The sequence below is a fragment of the Danio aesculapii genome, chromosome 12, assembly GCF_903798145.1.
Source record: "Danio aesculapii chromosome 12, fDanAes4.1, whole genome shotgun sequence".
In the NCBI taxonomy this organism is placed as follows: domain Eukaryota; kingdom Metazoa; phylum Chordata; class Actinopteri; order Cypriniformes; family Danionidae; genus Danio; species Danio aesculapii.
The window spans coordinates 4,044,474-4,066,435 of NC_079446.1; the positions used below are offsets into that span (position 1 = coordinate 4,044,474).

Consider the following 21,962-nt stretch of genomic DNA (forward strand, 5'->3'; position numbering starts at 1 on the left):
GTTTCTTCAGACTGATCTTGCTGTAAGTTGTGTGTAAAAAGCCTCACATTGGTATGGAGCTTGGTGGCAAAGTTTGATAGGAAAGCAAGCAGTTGGAGGAGGAACGGTAGATTTGTCTGCACTGCCCCCTTCAGACTGATTCACACACACACATCAGATGGAAATACAAAGGATTAAAGGGATAGCTCATGCAAAACTGAAAATTCTGTCATTATTTACTGATCATTCGCTGATCACAGACCTGTTTGAGTTTCTTGAACACAAAAAGAAGATATTTTGAAAAATGCTGAAAACCGGTAACCATTGACTTCTATAGTATTTGTTTTTCTTACTGTAAAAGTCAATGGTTACAGGTTTCTACATTTTAACATATCATCTTTTGTGTTAAGCTAAATAAAGGTACTCATAAAGGTTTGAAACCACTTGAGGGAGAGTAAAAATGAGTAAATTTTCATTTTTAGGGTGAACTAACCCTTTAATTTACCTGACCCTCAGAACAGTGGCTTATAATCAATTATAAGAGCATAAGAGAGTCAGGATTGAGAGTACAAAAGGATTATGTAAAATAGATGTGGTCTGGACTCTATAAATTTGCTGACAAGCCCCAAAATGATATTACAAATATGGATCAAATTACATCACCATTCATTTACTTGAATGAGTGACTGAGAGCGTTAACTACTCTCACCTGTGTACACCACCAGTCTCACAGAGGAGCTGTGGATCTTGCAAGAAGGAAAGACAGCAGTGCAAGACGAGAGAGGAATAGTCCCAGCTCTCAAAGGCGGCACAGTGCCACACAGCCGTCTCTCACACCTGCAGCATTGAGAGCAGATCATTCCTCTGCATATCGACAGCAAATGTTTTAGCACCGCAAGCGTGAGGATTAAATGCAATAATTTAACGCACCATTTATTATTTTCTAGAGTTAAATTAGTTTAAATGTTTTTGTTATTATTATTACTAGTAAAATCTAATCATAAAAATGGCTAATTAACTGTACATCAGGGAGCCAAAACACGGTCCTGGAGGGCAGGTGTCCTGCAAAGTTTAGTTCCAGCCCCAATCACACACCTAGGCTAGCTAATCAAGCTCTTTCTAGAAACATCTGTGCAGGTGTGTTGAGACAAGTTGGAGCTAAAATCTGCAGGGCCGAGTTTGGACACCCCTGCTGTACATAGTTTGTACATAGTTGCTAGGGCCCCATCCCTGGAAATGCTTAGGGCCCCCAAATCACTCCACCCCTGTCTCCCGATTGCAACAGAGAAATACTGGGAAATGTCTGAAGACTGATGGCATTTCATTAATGGATTTGGGCATTGTGAGTTGTATTAAAATGGTGCGATAGAACAATAGATAGATAGATAGATAGATAGATAGATAGATAGATAGATAGATAGATAGATAGATAGATAGATAGATAGATAGATAGATAGATAGATAGATAGATAGATAGATAGAACGATAGAACGAAAGATAGAACGATAGATAGATAGATAGATAGATAGATAGATAGATAGATAGATAGATAGATAGATAGATAGATAGATAGATAGATAGATAGATAGATAGATAGATGATAGATAGATAGATAGATAGATAGATAGATAGATAGATAGATAGATAGATAGATAGATAGATAGATAGATAGATAGATAGATAGATAGATAGATAGAACGATAGATAGATAGATAGATAGATAGATAGATAGATAGATAGATAGATAGATAGATAGATAGATAGATAGATAGATAGATAGATAGATAGATAGATAGATAGATAGATAGATAAACAAAAAACAATTAAAACATAATTTTTTTTTAAAGAGAATTCAAGAGTTCACACTTAGCTGATGATTGATAATAAAGCTTGTTTGGCATGCTGTCCCAGGAGAGAGCCCTGAGCTTATAATATCCTCGAGCCCTGGGGTCCCTCCCGTTGCAGGGCGAGAGGGGAGTTTGAGCTCTGGTAGATCTCGATGACTCCCCCCTTGCTTATTGTAGCTAAGTGTCAGATATGGATGCTGACAAGAGGTGTACTCAGAGCTTGGCTAAAAATATTTTGGATTAATTGTTTAGGGTGCTTGTTTTTGAACTGAGGGAGGAAACCGGAGGACACGGGGAAAACCCACGTGAGCAAACCAGGGGCATTCTTGCTGTGAGGCAATGTGCTGTGAGTGCTAATCATTGGCAAAGTGGGGTTGGGGGGGGGGGGGTGTAGAATATCTATCTATCTATTCGTCTTCTTCAAGACGAAGATAGTGAGATGAGAAAACTCTGGTTATTTATAGTGAGTTCAGAATCATCTGATAGGATAATTAGTCATGAGCTAATGTCGGAACAGCTGCGAACAATCATAAGCACGTGATCCTCTCGAAATTTGTTTATAAATAAACTTCACTTAAAGAGCACCTATGGTAAAAAAATCTACTTTTCAAGCTGTTTGGACAGACATATGTGCATGTATGGCCAATTGGAGCGGTTTTCAATCGACCGCAACTTTACGTAGGAGAGCGGTCCCCCCGCCCACCAATATTGATTGACAGGCGCGTCATCATATCCTCAGTTTGTTGATTCACGTCCGCCATTTTCAGCGCGAGTTGAAGCGATATCACTAAAGGAACACGCTAGCTCTATTTTTAGATGCAAGGCTCATTGGGCTCAACACAAGAGCAATATTCTCTACATTATTGCTCTAATCGGAATTATTGGTTGTATCTTTAGGTAGGTTTGCAAACATGTGTACTTCTCATTGAGTCTACCTTATACTTCAGCCGTTTGCATTTCTCGCGATCACAGAAGCTCCCTGTGATCTTAACTAGCATGCGTTTTAGAATTCTAAACATAGGTTTCTATCAGGGTACACTCAAGTCGACGGCTGGACGTGGCGGACCGCTGCAGACTTGAATTGCTGTTGTGTGTACCCTGATAGAAACCTATGTTTAGAATTCAAAATGCGTGGCGCGACGATTCGGGACACTTCATGTTTCTGCCGCGCACAGAGAGTGTCTGGTGTGCTGTGGTCGCGGCTTCAAGCGGCGCATCGGGTGCCTCAGTCAAAGTTAATTCAGTGTGTGTGGTTATTAGTTCTGTGTACAAGCTCAGCACTTGAAACTAGCACACAGTTGGCTGTAAAACTGTACAAAGACACAAATGATTTTGTACTCTCTGCTTGGTCTGTGTCTGAGTCGTACATGTACGACTGATTGCTGAACCTTTCACTCCTTCTCCTTCTTTGAGTCTGCCTGTCAGACTCTGTTGCAAACGCAGAGCGGGTGAGCTCATGGCCCCGCCCCCTTGTTACGTTGGCGGGAAGCCGAAACTAATTTACATGTGAAGCAACACACCCATAAATCAGCGAGCTGTGGACACGCCCCCAACATGACACTTTTTAACACATTATAATAAAACAATCTGAATTGTGTTTTAAACTGAACCTAAACTGGCACACTCAGAACAACCGTAATATTAATATTAAATCATAAAAAAGGGGTAAACTATGTGCCCTTTAAGGAACCACTTGATATATCCGTTCCTGAGTTCCTGTTTCAGTCAAATTCAGTACACTGAATGACACAAAATATTTAAAGGCATTGCAATGTTGTGAAAACTGTACAAATAATACAAAATGAATGAGAGATATTATTATTAATAAATTTGGGAGTAGGTTTTGGAGTATGTCTCACCAAAGGTAAGCGAAGTAAGAAAAGTAATCTTACTTCAAAGCGAAGACAAGATTATTCTGCTTGTTTTAAGGAAAAACTTACTTCATTTTGACTTATTATTTCTGAAAACAAGACTTACTCATCTACAAATGCTTCTTGATTTAAGAATTTTTAGATATTTAGACTATAAACAAGATGAAATCTTGTACGAAAGCAAGCAAAGCATTTTTTGCAGTGAAACATTTTGTGCCGAACAAACACGCACCCAAACTTTATAATCAAGACGAATCTCTAAAACGTTTCTGATCGAAGGTCAACCTGCAGAAACAAACCTCAATCTAGACATCAGAAACAAATCTCTGAGGACGAGTGTAAATGACTGCAGTCAAGTGACATAACAGATTCATGTCCTGAAGGCTTCTCCACGCTACATACGCATGTGTGTCTGTCCTGGACGCCTCGGCCATGTGAAATGAAGCATTAAATGAGGGGGTGAATGCGAGCCGGTTGCTGCTGACGAGGAAATCCATCGGGGTTTCTTTCATGTGTGCCTTTGACTATGTGCCCCCTGAGCAAATTAGCCCCAGCAAAGTGCTTTTATAGCCGCCCGGCCGCTTATAACTCGCCAGAATCCACCCTGTGATGTGTCAAAGCATGCAGGAGGAGTGTATGTGTGTGTGTGACTCATTTTAAAGCCTGTATGATGTACTAATGATCAGCGCGCTCTGCCACCTGTGTAGCGAGGCTCAGTTGGCCTACAGATGCTGTCAGCTCTTATTCAACGTTGCTTTTCCAGTGCATAAGGGAGGCCAGCCAGGACTTTATGCCCAAAAAAAAGCACAGTCAAAGTCCTCTCGACGGCGCTGGCTCCCTCAACACACTGTCACAAGTCATTCTGTCAAAACGGAGCATGTGTGTGAGCAGAAAGACAAGTGTTGGCAGGGATGAAAGAGCATGTCAATAAGATCTCCTCATCAGCATGCATTCCTGAAGTCCTTCTACGGCTCTGAAGGGATGGAGGTTTAATGGCATTGTGATTTCAATTCACTGGGCGAACGCTGTCTGTCTGAGACCATGAACATAGTGTGTGTGTGTTTGTGCACCTGCCCTGTTATTAATTATAATGATTAATTAATAAATATTTTTGTCATGATATACACTTCAGTATACAATACCTAACAAAAGTCTTGTCGCCTCTCCAAGTTTTAGGAACAACAAATAATAACTTGACTTCTAGTTGATCATTTGGTATCAGAAGTGGCTTATATGAAAGGTAAAGACCTCTAGATTACACTTATTTTACCACAATAAAATATGATCATGCCTTGATTTTGAATGATTTCATTAGGACAGTAAGGTCTGACTTTGCTTAGACTAAAGTCTTGTCACTTAACAGAAATAATGTACAGTATAGAATATAAAGTCATGGTGCAGTAGACAAAGAGTTAATATTGTGTCTGACTCCATCATGAGCTTGGAGGACTGCATCCATACATCTCTGCAATGACTCAAATCACTGATTAATAAAGTCATCTGGAATGGCAAAGAAAGCGTTCTTGCAGGACTCCCAGAGTTCATCAAGATTCTTTGGATTCATCTTCAATGCCTCCTCTTCATCTTACCCCAGACATGCTCAATAATGTTCATGTCTGGTGACTGGGCTGGCCAATCCTGGAGCACCTTGACCTTCTTTGCTTTCAGGAACTTTGATGTGGAGGCTGAAGTATGGTATATATATGGTATATGATATATGAAGTATATATCCTGTGGTTTGTAATGTAATGGGCAGCACAAATGTCTTGATACCTCACGCTGTTGATGTTGCTCTCCACTCAGATTTCTGTCGCATACCCCCATACACCCCCATTCACAGTATAAGCAACCAACTGCTGTGTTTGTTCCTGTAATTTTTCTGATATTTGATACAATAACCTACGCTGCAATGCGGGATTCCTCGGCTGTTTGCTATTAAAGGAAGGAGCAGCAGAGACTATTATGTATGGGACTTTATCAGTAACTGTTGCAGTTCATATGGACCAGTTTCTTCTTCGTCCGGATCATAACATGTAAGCGTAATTAAAATTGTCGTTTTGTGTAGTTTGCAAAACATGTTTTTAACTGTGTGTTGTAAGCTGTAATCGCTCCACAGGGCTCGTAATTACTTATCTTTTACAGATCAGTGTTTTTACTGTATCTCTCAGGTTAAATCTTGATGGAGCTGTTCACATATTGCTTCCAAAACCACATTGAAAACGCGACGCGTGCTTCTACCTTTACCGATTTAAATGTTTCTAAACTCGCTGAACGAATCATAGGAGTCGTTGGGATAATTAGGTAAAAATAAATGCATATTATAAGACAAGTGATTTTTGACCTTGCATGCATATCAGCCTGTTGTTGGAGACCCCCAAAACCAAAATATGACCTTTTATAATGCAAAATAGGGGCTCTTTGAAGGTCCCGTGAAGTGCTTTGAATTATATATATATATTTTTGATGTTTGACGTAAATCTCAGCCGAAACATAAAGAGAGGGAGGGACATAGTGTAGCCCCTCCCCTTTTTAAAAAACAGCTAATAGAGTTTTTTTAACACCACTCTGCCAGTAAGAGTCGTTGAGCTCAAGTGCATCAAATCAAAAGCAAATGAGAAGCGTCTTGAAGACGGCGGGGCATGTCAGAAAAAAATCTGTGATCCCAGCCTGATCTCACGAGAAAACGTAAGTATTTTACGTTTTGACATTCTAGTGGCTAATTCGTACGAATTCGTATGAGTTCAGTCGTACGAAATTGTACGATTTTAAAAAGGAGGCGTGACACCTAACCCCACCCCTAAACCCAACCGTCATTGGCGGATGAGCAAATCGTACTAAATTGTACGAATTAAATCGTACAAATTCGTACGAATTAGCCACTAAATCAAAAAGTTACGAATTGCCGTGAGATTGTGTTGGTGATCCATGTAGGCAGAAGTGACCAACAACAAGCTTTACATGTTTATATTGGTTTAATATCTTCTAAAAGTGAATTCTGTTTTGGAGCACACTAGCTTATAGATATCTTAAAATCTAACAATACTGATACTAACATCTACAAAACTTTATTTTAATATCATGGGATCTGTAATGTTCTACTGAAGAAAAGAAAAGTGGCCATCTTGGATGACATGTGGGTGAGTAAACTAACAGGAAACTTAAATTTTTGGGTGAACTATCTCTTTAAATGATTTATACAGTTAACAATTGAACTTTCCTTCATAAAAATATTAATGATGTTCCCTTTTTTTCATTAGATGAAACTAATGGTCATCATCACACTATAGGGGACTGCTTTAAACCTTTTCACATATTTTTTTCCCCAAATAAACAACTTCTAATCCCACAGCCGTCACGTTCACATTTCTCAACCAACTTTGTCCTGTTAGCGTTCCCTCACATCCACCCCCTGCCACTGCATCCTGTATATTAATTCATAAAGCATGTGTCAATACTCATATTAATCACTCCAAATCATCTGTTTCCACTCCTGCACAGTTAAATCTGTCTGTGCTTCATCTATTTTTCCTCCCTCCCTCGATCTCTTACTTAATCGTGTCCTCCGGCCTCAGCTCCACATGCGTCACTCCTCCCACTCCAAAGGGGATTTACTGTCTGAAAAAGATCCAGTCGCTTTAGAAATGGACAAAAATGCACAGGGAAACATGGCGTTCGCTCAGCAGCGGCTTTTCATGGGCTGTCAGCCTTAAGAAAACCATTTAAAAACTAATTATGAATTATTAAAGAAATGATTATAAAATGAGGCTGAAATATGTGTTGTTTTTTAACTAACTTAGCATTTTAATACACACAGACACACTAACTGGCCACTTTATTAGGTACACCTGTCCAACTGCTCGTTAACGCACATTTCTAATCAGCCAATCACATGGCAGCAACTCAATGCATTTAGGCATGTAGACATGGTCAAGATGATCTGCTGCATTTCAAACCGAGCATCAGAATGGGGAAGAAAGGGGATTTAAGTGACTGAACTTGGCATGGTTGGTGCCAGACAGGCTGGTCCGACCTACTGCTGATCTACTGGGATTTTCATGCACAACCATCTCTAGGGTTTACAGAGAATGGTCTGAATACGAGAGAATATCCAGTGAGCGGAAGTTCTGTGGGCGCAAATGCCTTGTTGATGCCAGAGGTCAGAGAAGAATGGCCAGTTACAACCCATTATTACAACACAGGTATGCAGAAGAGCATCTCTGAACTTACGCAAGGCTAAGGCCAGAAATGCCGCTTCACTTTAAAAAAAGGTTGGGAGACTGACAGAAACTCAGAGTTTAGAGAATAAAACCTGCTCCTGACCAGGTTAGGTTCACAGAGTAAGTGACCACAGTAACTGACTCTGAGTTAAAGTTAACTTTCTTTCAGAAACAGGCTTGACTTACCCCGCTTTCTCGAGTTTAACAAACCTGCCATTTTGAAATGGAAAACCCAGAGTTGCTCTAATTTCAGGGTTAAAATACTCTGAGTTTTCACTTAACCTCCTATCTGAAATGGGCCCCTGGTGTAAAACATTTGCTTTCATAGACCTTAACTAGCGGGCTGAGAGCCAAAAATAACAGGAACACTTGAAGGAATTAGACTGCGCAAAAGGAGCGCAGAGAGGTTGACATCGAGTACAGCTCTCATCTGATTGGCTGAGAGGTACGAGTTGCCTGTTTCTGGCAGGAAAGTCTCAAAATGCACACACTAGTATTCAGGGTGAGTCGTACGTGAGAGAGGATTTGCACATTCTCATTCAGGATGAACTCGTGAATTTTAAACATTCAAAACTTTTTGTACACTCTTATATATTTGCAAATGGTGTTTTGCATTTGTGAAACGTATTTTATGAAAATGTATTTTTATTTTGTGCATGTGAATTGTTTTTTGTAAGTATAAATAAATATTTTACGTACGTGAATTTGGCTACGCATGTGTACATCGTGTCTTTTGCGTGAATTATTATTGAGTCTAATCTCTCTCCATACAAGCCTGGCTTTACTCTACACGCTGCATAACGCCTTCAGAAAGACGTGACAAAGCAATACCACAGAGCTTCTCATCATCAGATTTGGCCTGAAGCCTTTCAGACAATTAGATGGGGTCCTCATGTTGATGCTGGTAATAGTTTGTCTGTGATTATTCTCATTGCTCACACACACACACACACACACACACACAAACACCATTCCAGACGCAGACAGCCGATAATGCTAATAACCCAACAATGACAGCATTCAGTTCTGCTGAAGCACTGCAGCAATATGCAGCACAGAGTGTGTGTGTGTGTGTGTGTGTGTGTGTGTGTGTTTGTGTGTGCATACATGTGTGTGTGCGCATGTGTATGTGTACGTGTGTATGTGTGTGTGCGTATGCATGTGTGTTTAGGCGTGTGCATACATATGTGTGTGTGTGTGTGTGTGTGTGTGTGTATGTGTGTGTGTGTGTGTGTTTGTGTGTGCATACATGTGTGTGTGCGCATGTGTATGTGTACGTGTGTATGTGTGTGTGCGTATGCATGTGTGTGTAGGCGTGTGCATACATATGTGTGTGTGTGCATGTGTGTGTATGTTTGTGCGCATGTGTGAGAGAGAGTGTGTGTGTGTGTGTCTGCGCGTATGCATGTGTGTGTGTGTGTACTGTATGCGCATGTGTGAGAGTGTGTATGTGTATGTGTGTGTGTGCGTGTGTGTGTGTGTGTGTGTGTGTGATAATAGGAGTGTTAGAGTGACACAGTCAGACGCTGTTGTTCGCAGGGTCGTGGCTGCAGGTCTGCGCTGAGTCTGTATCTGAGTCTGATAAAACACACTGAGTCATTCACCGCGAAGCAGAACAAACTCCTGCTACTAACACGACACACACACAGCCACATCTCAACACACTCCAACAAGAGGACGGCAAACACTCTCACAGGCATTAGTCAGGACTCAACACACTCCAAAACTTCACAGTTTCAATCTGAAATTCAGCTGTTGTCCAGATAAGGGCTTCCTAAACTTTTCAGCCCGTGACCCCCAAAATAACATAGCCAGTGACTCGTGACCCCAACATACCTCAGAGGGGGTTATAAATATACAAATGCTGCACACTGCTTGTATTGACAATACAAAAAGGTTTAACAGTCTAACAACCAAAGGCTATAATGTATATAATCATTTATTAATTTGTTTAGTTGAATATTAAAGGTGCTGGATGTAAGTTTTTGACTCTTCTAAAGCATAAAAATACCATAATATGTTTGCAGATATTTCAGAAACGGGCGTTACGGTTGCTCAGTGCGTAGCGCGTTCGCCTCACAGCAAGAAGTTCGCTGGTTTAAGTCTCGGCTGAGTCAGTTGGCGTTTCTGTGTGGAGTTTGCATGTTCTCCCCATGTTCGCGTGGGTTTCTGCTGCGTAAAACATATGCAGGATTAGTTGGTGGTTCATTCCGCTGTGGATGACCCTAGATTAATAAAGGGACTAAGCCGCAAAGAAAATGAATGAATGAATGAATATTTAAGAAACATGCTAAGTGAACATCTAAAAAATAATGCTGAAACATTGAAAGTGTGTTTTCCGTGACAGAACGCTGTCTTTGTTTTGGTCATTTTAACCTGCCCAATGCCAGTTTACCAATTATATTTCAGCTCCCGAGGCTGCCTTGATGGAAAACAACGTATTTCATTCATTCAGTCAGAAAGGCTCTCAAAGAATGCGTCCATGACAGAAATGCGACCTTTGGTGGACAGTAGCAGACTCCGAAATGAGACACAGATTCAGAGTTCCACATGAGGTTATTAATTAGCAAATAATATAAATATTACGAGCGTAAACATTAGGTGAGCAGGTTACATTGTAACCGCGTGTCCTAACAACACACTACGTGACAAGATACGCAGTGATGAGCAATTTGGCTGTGTGCACCAGACAAGACGACAGAAATTTAAATGCAGCCATTCAGAAGCACAGAATATGCACTCACTCATGAAATGGTAAAGTTTATAATCTGATTAATACATATTAAACCTCTTTAACGTTATTAAATGTAGATGCTGAATCACGTGTTTAATTCTAAAGTTCAATTTCAAACGGTTTATTTTATTTTCCAGATCTGAGGTGAACTATCTGCTGCTGCTTTCAGTAGTATGTCAATAAATGTCATGTAAAACTCACATTACTAACATTTAATACTGAATAAAGCACATGAGGTGTACCTGAGGTGATCCTTGTCAGTTTTCTGTTGTTCACCTGTGGGAAATTGAAGCCGTTTCTAATATATCAATTCGAGATGTTGGTTAGGACAAAAAGCCATTTTAATATGAGAATATTCCTTCTATCGGGTGCCGTTGCTTATATTCAGAACACGGTTTAAATCACTCACTCCTGTCCTCAATCTGGCAACCTGCGCTTGTGTTTGTTTTGATCCAAGAGCGCAATACCTAGTTCAACCACTGGGTGTCAAACTTACATACTGCACCTTTAACCTCACCAAATAAAACTGGAAGGCACAATGTTTTCAGCACAAGTCTTTCTTGGTTTAATTTGAGACCGCCACTCATCCTCAGTGTTCAGTGTTGTGGCCTGTATTTATTTTTATTGTATTTTAATTGCCATAAAGGTGTCAGAAAGTTTAACCTTGTGCTATAAAATCTATCTGTGTTGTTGATCTAATGTAAATGATAGCTGATGGCTTTTCATTCACATGTTGCTTTATTTATGTTTATTATGTTTTAATATTATGTATTGTATCTATTAACTATGGCGTCACGGTGGCCCAGTGGGTAGCAGATCGCCTCACAGCAAGAAGGTCGCTGGTTCAAGCCTTGGCTGGGCCAGTTGGCTTTTCTGTGTGGAGTTTGCATGTTTTCCCCGTGTTGGCATGCGTTTCCTCCGGGTGCTCCGGTTTCCCCCACAGTCCAAACACATGTGGTAGGGGTGAATTGAATAAACTAAATTGGCTGTAGAGTATGAGTGTGTATGGGTGTTTCCCAGTACTTGAAGTTCATCTGCTGTGCAAAACATATGCTGAAATAGTTGCCGGTTCATTCCGCTGTGGCGACCCCTGATAAATAAGAGACAAAGCTGAAGATGAATGAATATTATATTATATTATATTATATTATATTATATTATATTATATTATATTATATTATATTATATTATATTATATTATATACTTTAAATATATTTACTATTACAAGAGAACTGAACAATACCCTTTCATACACAGTCACAATTAGCCAAAGCTTTTGAGAAATCAGCTCAATGTGTGAATAATGTGTTTCTGTGTAAAAGTGTAGAGATCTCCGGGCAGATTCTGTGGGCCTGCAATAAAGAGAGCCCAAAAACATGAGTCACCTCGCTATTAAGGTTAGAAAGACGCATTGATCCGCTCCGTCTGCAGAACCACATGCAGTCTGGGCTTATCAGAGAGCACAGAGAGTCTGTTCAGGCACCTTTCATCTCTCAAACACAATCTGTTTCTGAATCTTTCCCCTTAACATTTTTTCCACTCAAGGTTTTCAAGGTTGGTCATTTAATAAAGGTTAATTGATTATGAAAAACAATCGAATACAGAAAATTACAATTTCTGTTTAACGAAGAGAAGATTTGTTCAAAACGTTTCTAAACATAAAAACTCATTTAATAACTGATTTCTTTTATCTTTGCCATGATGACAGTAAATAATATTTGACTAGATATTTTTCAAGACACTGGTATTCCGCTTAAAGTAACATTTAAAGGATTAACTAGGTTAATTAGGCATGTTAGGTTAATTAGGCAAGTCATTGTATAACAGTGGGTTGTTCTGTAGACTATCGAAAACAAATATTGCATAAGGTGACTAATAATATTGATCTTAAATGGTTTTTAAATAATCAAAAACTGCTTTTATTTTAGCCGAAATAAAACAAATAAGACTTTCTTCAGAAGAAAAAATATTATAGGGAATACTGTGAAAATTTCCTTGCTCTGTTAAACATAATTTGGGAAATATTTTTTAAAAATGTACAGGAGTGCTAATAGTTTTGCTGCTATGTTGCAGAAATAGAAACTGCTTCTAGAAATTTTGTGCAACACTGTCACACATGGTTAAGACAAAAACTTGCTTTAACATGAAAAATATACCTTTTATTGTGTGTTGCAGAGTCGAATCGCATGTAGGACACAGTAGCTATGCTTTCATCTATATATACTCATGGGCCACTTTATTAGGTACACCTTACTAGCCCCCTTTTGCCTTCAGAACTGCCTTAATCCTTTATGGCATAGATTCAACAAGGTACTGGAAATATTCCCCAGAGATTTTTGGTCCATGTTGACATGATAGCATCACGGAGTTGCAGCAGATTTGTCGGCTGCACATCCATGATGCTCTATTGGATTGAGATCTGGGGACTGGGGAGGCCATTTGAGTACAATTAACTCATTGTCATGTTCAAGAAATGAGTCTGAGATGATTCCCGCTTTATGACATGGCATGTTATCCTCCTGGAAGTAGCCATCAGAAGATGGAGACACTGTGGTCATAAAGGGATCTCTACTTGTTTGTTTGTGAAGCACTTGGAGTTGCATGTATGTAGGAAAAGCGCTGTACAAATAACAACTTTATGATTATTATTATAAAATGTTTTGTTTTTTTTTGTTTCAGGTAAAAAAAAAGTATGAACTCTGTAATCAAATACCATGTTTAGATGTGCACAATTACTTGGGTTTTAAGAATGTGTATTGTCAAATTGATAACAATGTATAAAATAAGTACTTAAATGTGCATTCACATTAAAATTTTAGTTTCGTTAATTGTCATTTTATTCCTAAATCTGTGCATGAAAAAGCAATATTCTATACTTTTTATACGTTTGGACTTTCACCTTGCAGGAACTCTCTAGCACGAGAAGCCGAGTCTGACTGACTGTTCACTGCACTGATTCCTTCTCCATCGCTCTTACAGAGAAATTACATCATATGTCATCTAGTTATGAGCGTCTGACATCAGTGTCTGTTTCAAATGAATCCTTTATAATTCCTCATCTGTTTCAAAGGCCTTCCTTCTTTTCTAGTGGTCTGAAATGCCATTCATCTGCTTCCCTCCTCCTTATTTTCATGTCTGAGCAGGCCAATCCATCCCACTTTTCCCTCAATGTTTAGGCTGTCAACTCTGACACCCACTCCAAATGCCAACGCACTGACCAAAAAAAAAAAAAGAGAGAGAGAGCGAAAACCAGCCGTGAAGACGATGACAGAATGCCAGAGCCGCACAAAAGCATCCTTCAAACTGGACCCTTCGCATTAAAAAGGCCACTATTAATGTCCACCCAGCCGTGCGGCACAGACTTTACTGCGCTTCTTTTGTTTATGGCTTCCAAAGGGACTTCCCCCATTTAAAATGCTTTTGTCTTTGTGGATGAGGCTTGTGTGACACTGGCCCGAGGCTACGAAAGTTGGAGCGCCAAGCTGGATGGCTTCATAAAAATACTCAGCGAGGATGAATGAAGATCTCTGTGGTCGCGCTTATGAAATCCAAATCTGATTCGAGGCTTTTGGTCCATCTTTGTTAGCTTTGAGGCTTTCTGTATGTTTCCCAATAGATCTAGCTATACATGGACGCTCAAAAAATGGTGTTTGCTCAAACTACTTATCTAAAATGAGCTGAAGCAACACAATTCTTGAGGTTTATTGAGGGACAACTTAATTGTTTTATCTTTTATCCACTTAAGTTTGTAAAAACTAATAAGTTAACTTAATTTCTTCATGTTGTCCCAACACAAATTGATTGTGTGGAATCCTACATCAGATTCACTGCAAACATGCATTTAGTCAAATCCTTACTACACACGACTCAACTCCGCGACACATGATAAAAGCAACACAGTCTCATTGTGAACACATACCCCTGTCTGCATTTCTGGAGAGTACGAATTATGTAGCCAGAGGTTTGAACGGGTGCATTTTGTCAGGGTTCTGCCACTCTGGTCTTGTTAATTCTTGTTTTGTGGCAGAATCCGGACACTAGCTCTGTCTTGTCCTGTCCTGTTAGTGCTCGGCTCAAGTTTCCTTGGGTCGAGCACTTGTTTTGTCATTGTCAGGGTGCGCGTCATCAGAGGTGCGCGCGGACCGTGCGCGCTCCCGCTTGATGCGGGCGCGCGGGGTCTGCGCGTCCTTGGGATGCGCGCTCTTGTACTCGTGTTTGTGTTTCGTCAGCATCGCGCTGTTTCATTCTCAGCGTCTCCGTCTAGTTGGTTTTGGTTTTGGTTGGCGCTGAGATGAAACATGCGCGTTGCATTTATGTGAGCGCACGGTAAGGTGTATTCACTTATCGTGTGCTCGTGTCTTGCGTCTGTTGTCAAAGCACGTGGCTCTGTGTTTACATTGGTCGCGTGCTTTTGTTGTGTGCTTCAGTGTTTGTCCTGTCATAAGAACACTCAGTTAATGAGTTCTCTCATTGGCTGCGTGTTCTTGTCCTGTTTAATGTGAGCACCTGGCTTGTGTTGTCTCTTTGTGTCAGGTGCTCTCCCGTCTATCGTCTAGTCCCACCCTCCTTGTTAACCCATTATTAGTTATTAGGTTCATCTGTTTGTGTATTAATTTCTCCTGCTTATATTCTCCTGATGTCTGCTGTCCTGTGCCAGTTCGTCGTCGATATTTCCGTCTTGTTGTGTCTAGCCCTACTTTGGCCAGCCAACCCAGTCAAGTTTGTTTTTGCTTTATTATTCATGTTTTCCCCCTCGGGGTAGTTTGTTTTGCTGTTTTTGCCTTTTATTTTGTTTTATTATAAATAAATTCTTATTTAGCCTGCACTTGGGTCCTCGCCCCTTTTGCCCCCTCTCTGGATCGTTACACATTTGGTCTTTAAATTGAATGATACAGGGTGGTACGATGTCGTTCCTTTTCGCGCCATCAGCTGATCGCTTATCTCCATGTGGACAGCTTTCCCACTGTTACCAGTTTGTCCAGTAGCTCACAACGTACACCAATGAACTAGAGACACGGAGCTGAGTTGACAGCGACGATGGAGTTCGGGACTGGCACAGAATGGTTCCAGAAACCAGGTAAAACAAAAAATAAATAAATAAATAAATCAACCAAACATGAAAACATGGTGAAATCACAGCTTTTCGTTTTTTAGATTGCTTTTGAAAACACTATCGGTTGGGTTTAGGAAAGGGGGTGAGGGGTGGGGGGTCAGTCAGTCAGTCAGTCGACAGCAAGCTGGCCTGGTTGGCTGAAGTGTATAGACCCTTTCAATGTGGTCATGTCTTTGGCTCATGAACATATCCTGCTTGTTATCAAACTATTTCATAACTGTAACAAGAGGCAATTCAATCATAACTCAATGTTAAATAACATTATTTATCAATATGGGACTCTTTTTGGATTCTCAGAAGCTATAAAAATAAAAAAGTAAAACAGTAAATACATTGGGACCACTGTTTTTGTTTACATCCCTCAAAATGGTCTATATTGCGCCCTCTGGTGGATTTATGTGAGAAGAGGATGAAGCGAGAGAAATTTGAGATCCTCAAAAAGCGTACACAGCGGCCTCTGGTGGACTTGCAAAAACAAAAACTGCGAGCAGACGTACCTCCAGTTACGTATTTCGCTGTCCACAGAAATGCAGACCTGGGTACGTATCCGCAATGAGCCTGGGTTAAAACAAGTTTTTGTCCTAACCATTGATGACAGTGATGGACTATTTCTGTTTCCACGATGTAACAGCAAAACAACAGCATAAACTACGTTAACAATTATCTAAATTATTCGCCCTCCATGTGAATCATTTTTCAGTTTAATAGAGCCAGGAATTCTTCACAGTATTTCCTATAGTATTATTTTCTTCTGGATAAAGTCTTATTTGTTTTATTTTGGCTAGAATAAAAGCAGTTCTTAATTTTTTGTAAACTATTTTAAGGTCAATATTATTAGCCCTCTTAAACAATATTTGTTTTCGATTGTCTACAGAACAAACCCCTGTAATACATTGACTTGTATAATTACACTATAGTATCTAGTAAAATATCTAGTCAAATATTATTTACTGTCATCATGGCAAAGATAAAAGAAATCAGTTATTAGAAATGAGTTATTGAAACTATTATGTTTAGAAATGTGTGTGAATCTTTCCGTTAAACAGAAATTGGGGAAAAAAAATACACGTGTGCTAATAATTCTGACTTCAACTGTATTTATAATATAAATTAATATATAATATATACTTTTGTATCCCAGCATGTATTCACAGTCCTAACCTTTCTACAGACCAGCAGAAAATGCGGCGAATCCATTTACTAGTTAATTGCATCACAGATTTAATCAGGGCTAAAAGTCAGAAAGTTAAAGTTCAGAGTTCACAGGCTTCTTGCTTCCCTAACTCCTGTTACAGCTGTAGCTCATAAACCCGTTTCCATCACTGAGCCAATTAGAGCACTCGTCTTCCCGGGGTTATTCGGAGTTTTAAAAGTCACTCCAAGAGTCTCAAGCATGCGCAGAGAAACAATGAGGCTCTTACAATGTAAAATGATCATCTACACTGTAAAATATATATTCCAGTTTCTGTATTTTGTGATTCACAAGTGTTTTCCGTTTATTTACGGCTGTGAATTGCATTCTGGGAGCTTGATCTCTGCTCTTTCGACTTTCGATATTGAAAATTCAACTCTACAGTTTAACAAAGTCACTTGTATCAAGACTGGGGGGATCGAGTAATTCAAAAGACCCCAGAATTTGGCTCCTTTATGAGCTCATTTGTCCCATTTTTGATAGTATGCCATCATAATTTGTGAAAATAACCGATAGAAGAAGGCTTTAAGACAAATTTAACTTTTATTTATTCAAATGGACAGATTCTGACGAACGAGCTTATGACGGTTTGTTAATTGCATAATATCATATTTTAATCTTTAGTTGATGTGTAATGTAGCTGTGTAAATATAAACAACATCTCTGAATGTAAGACACTCAAAGTTCAATGCAAAGGGAGACATTGGCTTTTACAGAGTTAGCTTAGCACAGCCTACAGCGAACGAAGTTTGGGGACTATAAAAAAACATCCTGCGCAGTGAAGGGGCAGAAAGATATATAAAAAATAAGATAAAAAAGATATAGCTAGCATTTGACAAAGGACAGCTTCCAGAATCTCTCTCAGTTCAGTGCTGGATTCGGCTAAAAACTCCTCAAAGAAGGAGCAGCTCCAACTATAATAGAAGAAGCTGTGGATTGTGAAACACAACCTTTAAGTATTTTTATTTGCTAAAATTGATCTATTACATGCACAGTTTCTAGCGTTAACAGTTTCAAGGATGTAAACAAGGGGAAATACTGTTTAGCACCGTTAACAATTTAGCTACAAATTCATATTTATCCATCAAACCGCTGTAAACAACCACAATCTTCAGCAGCGCTGCAGTGTCTCTCTATGCGGCCACTTATTCAGAATTTCCCTGCATTCTACATGTCAAAAAATAAACTCAGAAAAGATATTGAACGTTTAATATTACTTACACATGCGTATTCCGAATATATGTGAAAGACACTTGTCAGATTTTGTTTTCAGCTAACAGCTGACTGACAGTGTTTACACAGCAGAGGCACAGCGCATGCTATTAGAGGTGTGACGCTTTTCCTGGTGACGTGAAGTCAATCAACGAATCACAGCACATTATGTTAGCTGACCAATCAGAGCCACTTGAGAGCAGGCTTTCGGAGAAACTAGGTAATATGACAGTCGTTTTCATGTTAGCTGAGTTATGATCAAAGTAAGATATATGCAAAAATAACGTGATTTTTTTTACAAATGAAGTATGAGCACACATTGCTTTGCATCTTATAGACACAACCAAGCCTTAAAAATACAATCTGGACAACCCCTTTAAAACAAGTTTTAATTGTTTCCTAATTGTTTTTTTTTAAATGATGGATGATGATAAATTTGTATTTTAAAAAAATTTTATTGTTTCATATTTTTTCATTCAAAGTTTTTTATATAAAATTCTAATCTCGTATGGTAAGCACTTTTAAATATTTTAATTATTTAAAAAATATATTAAATATTTAAAATATATATTTTTTGTTGCATCAAAAAGTGTGGTTATGATCACCATTTGACAAGCTAATCCAGCAAAGATTAGGGCTTAAAATGTCACTGAAATGCAGTATTTGAATCTCATAATTTAATAGAAAATGAAGCAAATAACAGCAAAACGAACTACTTTATGAGAAAAAAGAACCACCCCTTTTAATATGCTGGCTACAGGCCTGTTTATTGACATTTTAGTAGTTTGAAATAGTATAAGAAGCAATATATAGAGAAATAAGTCTGTAAAATGACAGAAAATATACTGGCAGTTTATTACAAGGTTTTTGTAGCCGGCCCAGACACTATAGCACATTAAACTATTAAAAATATTAATAAAAGCCACATTTTCAAACTTTTCAAGATTAAAAGTTGTTGGGGGAAAGATCAAGATCCCATAATGTAATTCAAAAGCATAAATAAATGAGTTGAAAAATAAAAACATGAATCACAAAATATGGAAAACTGCAAATCTAGTGATATTTGTAAGTGTTGCGCTGTAAAATATAAGCCACTAACCACATTTCTATTATACTGGGGGAATACTGCTCCACTCAGAATTAGACTCCACACTTTCAAATGCATTCAGCAGAACAATAGCAATACCTGCAGCAAAAACGAAGTCAGACAAGCAGATTCAAAAAAAAAACCCCACACAATTACCTCGACGTAACCTCCCTCTCTTTCTCCGACTGATGCAATATCGCACGTCCTGTACTGTCACTTCCTTTATTCACTTCTTTCACACTCCTGGGAAATAAAAGAGTCTTTTTTGGGGGGGAAATGAAGCCAAACAACAGGCTTTGCTAGACTCTGTATCTTCATATTTCAATCCCTTCTGAATATTCAGTGAATTTTCAATCTATCCAAGGCAAATCTCATAGGGGTTAGCTTGTGTTTCCACTCAGGGTTTGACTGATAAAAGGGTGCCGGCAAATAAGCACAACAGGAGATTTTTCTGACTGGAAAGAGATATGTAAAAATAATAACAATAATAATAATAATAATATTAATAATAATAACAAGATATATGTTTCCATTTAAGAATATAAGAAGGTAAAGTTATAAATTTGGTATTATACTGTATATGTGACGTCCTATGACATAGCGAGTCCGTCTGGGTAGGATTGAGGGTTGGCTCCGCCTTAATCCTAATTGTAATAGGAAACAACTGTTATTGACTTCTTTGGACTCTTTAAAAATCTTATGGGCGGCATTTTGAGAAGGTTGCTGTTTTGGGCTGGACTTTTTGTTTCGTTTTGTTATATTGAATTATTTTGCACATCCAACATTGCTACACTACATTACATATTCATGCATACACCTACATCTAAACACCACTGATTCTCCTTTGCTTTAAGTTGTTTAAACCTGTTTCTTTAATAAATTAGGTTATACAATTTTGGCTTTCTTGGGTGTCTCTCTTCTTTGTTTTGTCCTTGTGAGCAACGGGCGTAATAAATGGGGGCTCGTCCGGGAACCTCAATCTTCCCCAGACGGACTGTCTATGTCTTTGGATGTAACATATATGTCTTATTAAATTATTTATTATCAATTTATTATACTAATTAAAATCAATTAGCTTTTAGCTCAATATTTTTAATTATGGTTTAGTAGTTCATCATCATCATCATCATTTTCATCCACTTATCCGGGGCCGGGTCGTGGGGGCAGCCACTCCTAGGAGAGAACTCCAGACTTTCCTCTCCCCAGACACTTCCTACAGCTCCTCCTGGGGGATTCCGAGGTGTTCCCAGGCCAGCCGAGAGACATAGTCCCTCCATTGTGTCCTGAGTGTTCCCCGAGGCCTCCTCCCGATGGGAGATTCCTGGAACACCTCCCTAGGTAGGCGTCCAGGAGGCATCTGAAACAGATGCCCGAGCCACCTCAGCTGACTTCTCTCGATCTGGAGGAGCAGCGGCTCTACTCTGAGCTCCTCCTGGGTGACAGAGCTCCTCACCCTCTCTATAAGGATGCGCCCTGCCACCCTGTGAAGGAAACTCACTGCGGCCGCTTGTATCCAAGATCTTGTCCTTTCGGTCATGACCCAAAGCTCATGATCATAGGTGAGAGTAGGAACGTAGATTGACCAGTAAATTGGGAGCTTTGCCTTTCCACTGAGCTCCTTCTTCACAACGGACCGGTTCATCGACCGCATTACTGCTGCCGCTGCACTGATCCGCCTGTCAGTCTCATGCTCCATCCTCCCCTCACTCGTGAACAAAACCCCAAGTTACTTGAACTCCTCCACCTGGGGTAAGGACTTTCCTACTCTTACCTGGAGATGGCAAACCACCTTTTTCCAGTGGAGCAACATGGCCTCGGACTTGGAGGTGCCGATTCAGTGCATGCTGAAGGTCTATGTTCGAAGAAGCCAACAGAATGACATCGTCTGCTAATAACAGATGATAACAGACCCCCTCCAGCCCAAGGCTACGCTTTGAAGTTCTGTCCATAAAAATTTGGAAACTTCGCTGTAAACAGGAAGATGTGGGCTAGACTGCAGCCAAAATTAATTAATTTACAAAGTACAGGGCAAATGCATCATACTGTAACGATAACGAAGTACTATATTTAAAAAGTAATGCCTTACAGTATTGGTTACTGTCAAAAGTAATGCTGTTACTAGTAACGCAGTACTGCTCAACACTGGTTATATGTATCAGTTTTTAAAATATGGTAAAGATCGCATTGTTTAGCATGATATATACTCCACATAACGCATTTTCCTTTAATATCGCACAGCCCTACTGATAATATAAACCAAGCAGTGCCTTTGACTCAAAACACAAGCCAGACTCAGAAGACCCAAGAGACTTTGCCTCCACTTGCACTGTCTCACTTGAAAACACATCATATCAGAGAAGTTAAATGGGTTTCAAACGGCTTGTTCATGACAGACAATCCCCGCAATCAATCCTAGACTGAAACGAGACCACATCCACTCTAATGAGGCTTTTAATCATAGAGTCTGTTATGAGCAGAGCGTTTCTTCCTCCAGCTCCAGTGACTCATGAAGTGATTTCCAGCTCATCAGTCCATCAGAAGCGATGGCAGGTCTGTAGGTGGACGAATGCTAACCTGAAAATGACTGTTAACCCACAGCGCCGTTTAACACACTTCAGAATAGGGCTGCATGATACTGGGAAAATATGCGGTATTGTCAACCCAGGCTCATTGGAGATATGTGCCAGGGCTACATTTATGGGAACCAAG

The 21,962-nt window shown here is 39.5% G+C and overlaps 2 protein-coding genes across 2 annotated transcripts in view; both read right to left on the bottom strand.

Annotated features, from left to right (window-relative positions):
• Positions 1–21,962, bottom strand: part of tanc2b (tetratricopeptide repeat, ankyrin repeat and coiled-coil containing 2b) — a 260,476-nt gene that overhangs the window by 211,544 nt on the left and 26,970 nt on the right.
• The window catches only part of taok2b (TAO kinase 2b), a 363,536-nt gene continuing 361,508 nt past the window's right edge, over positions 19,935–21,962 (bottom strand). Inside the window, exon 17 of the transcript XR_008838611.1 lies at positions 19,935–19,949. The gene's annotated coding sequence lies outside the window, so the exon portion shown is untranslated. The remainder of the gene's footprint in view (positions 19,950–21,962) is intronic.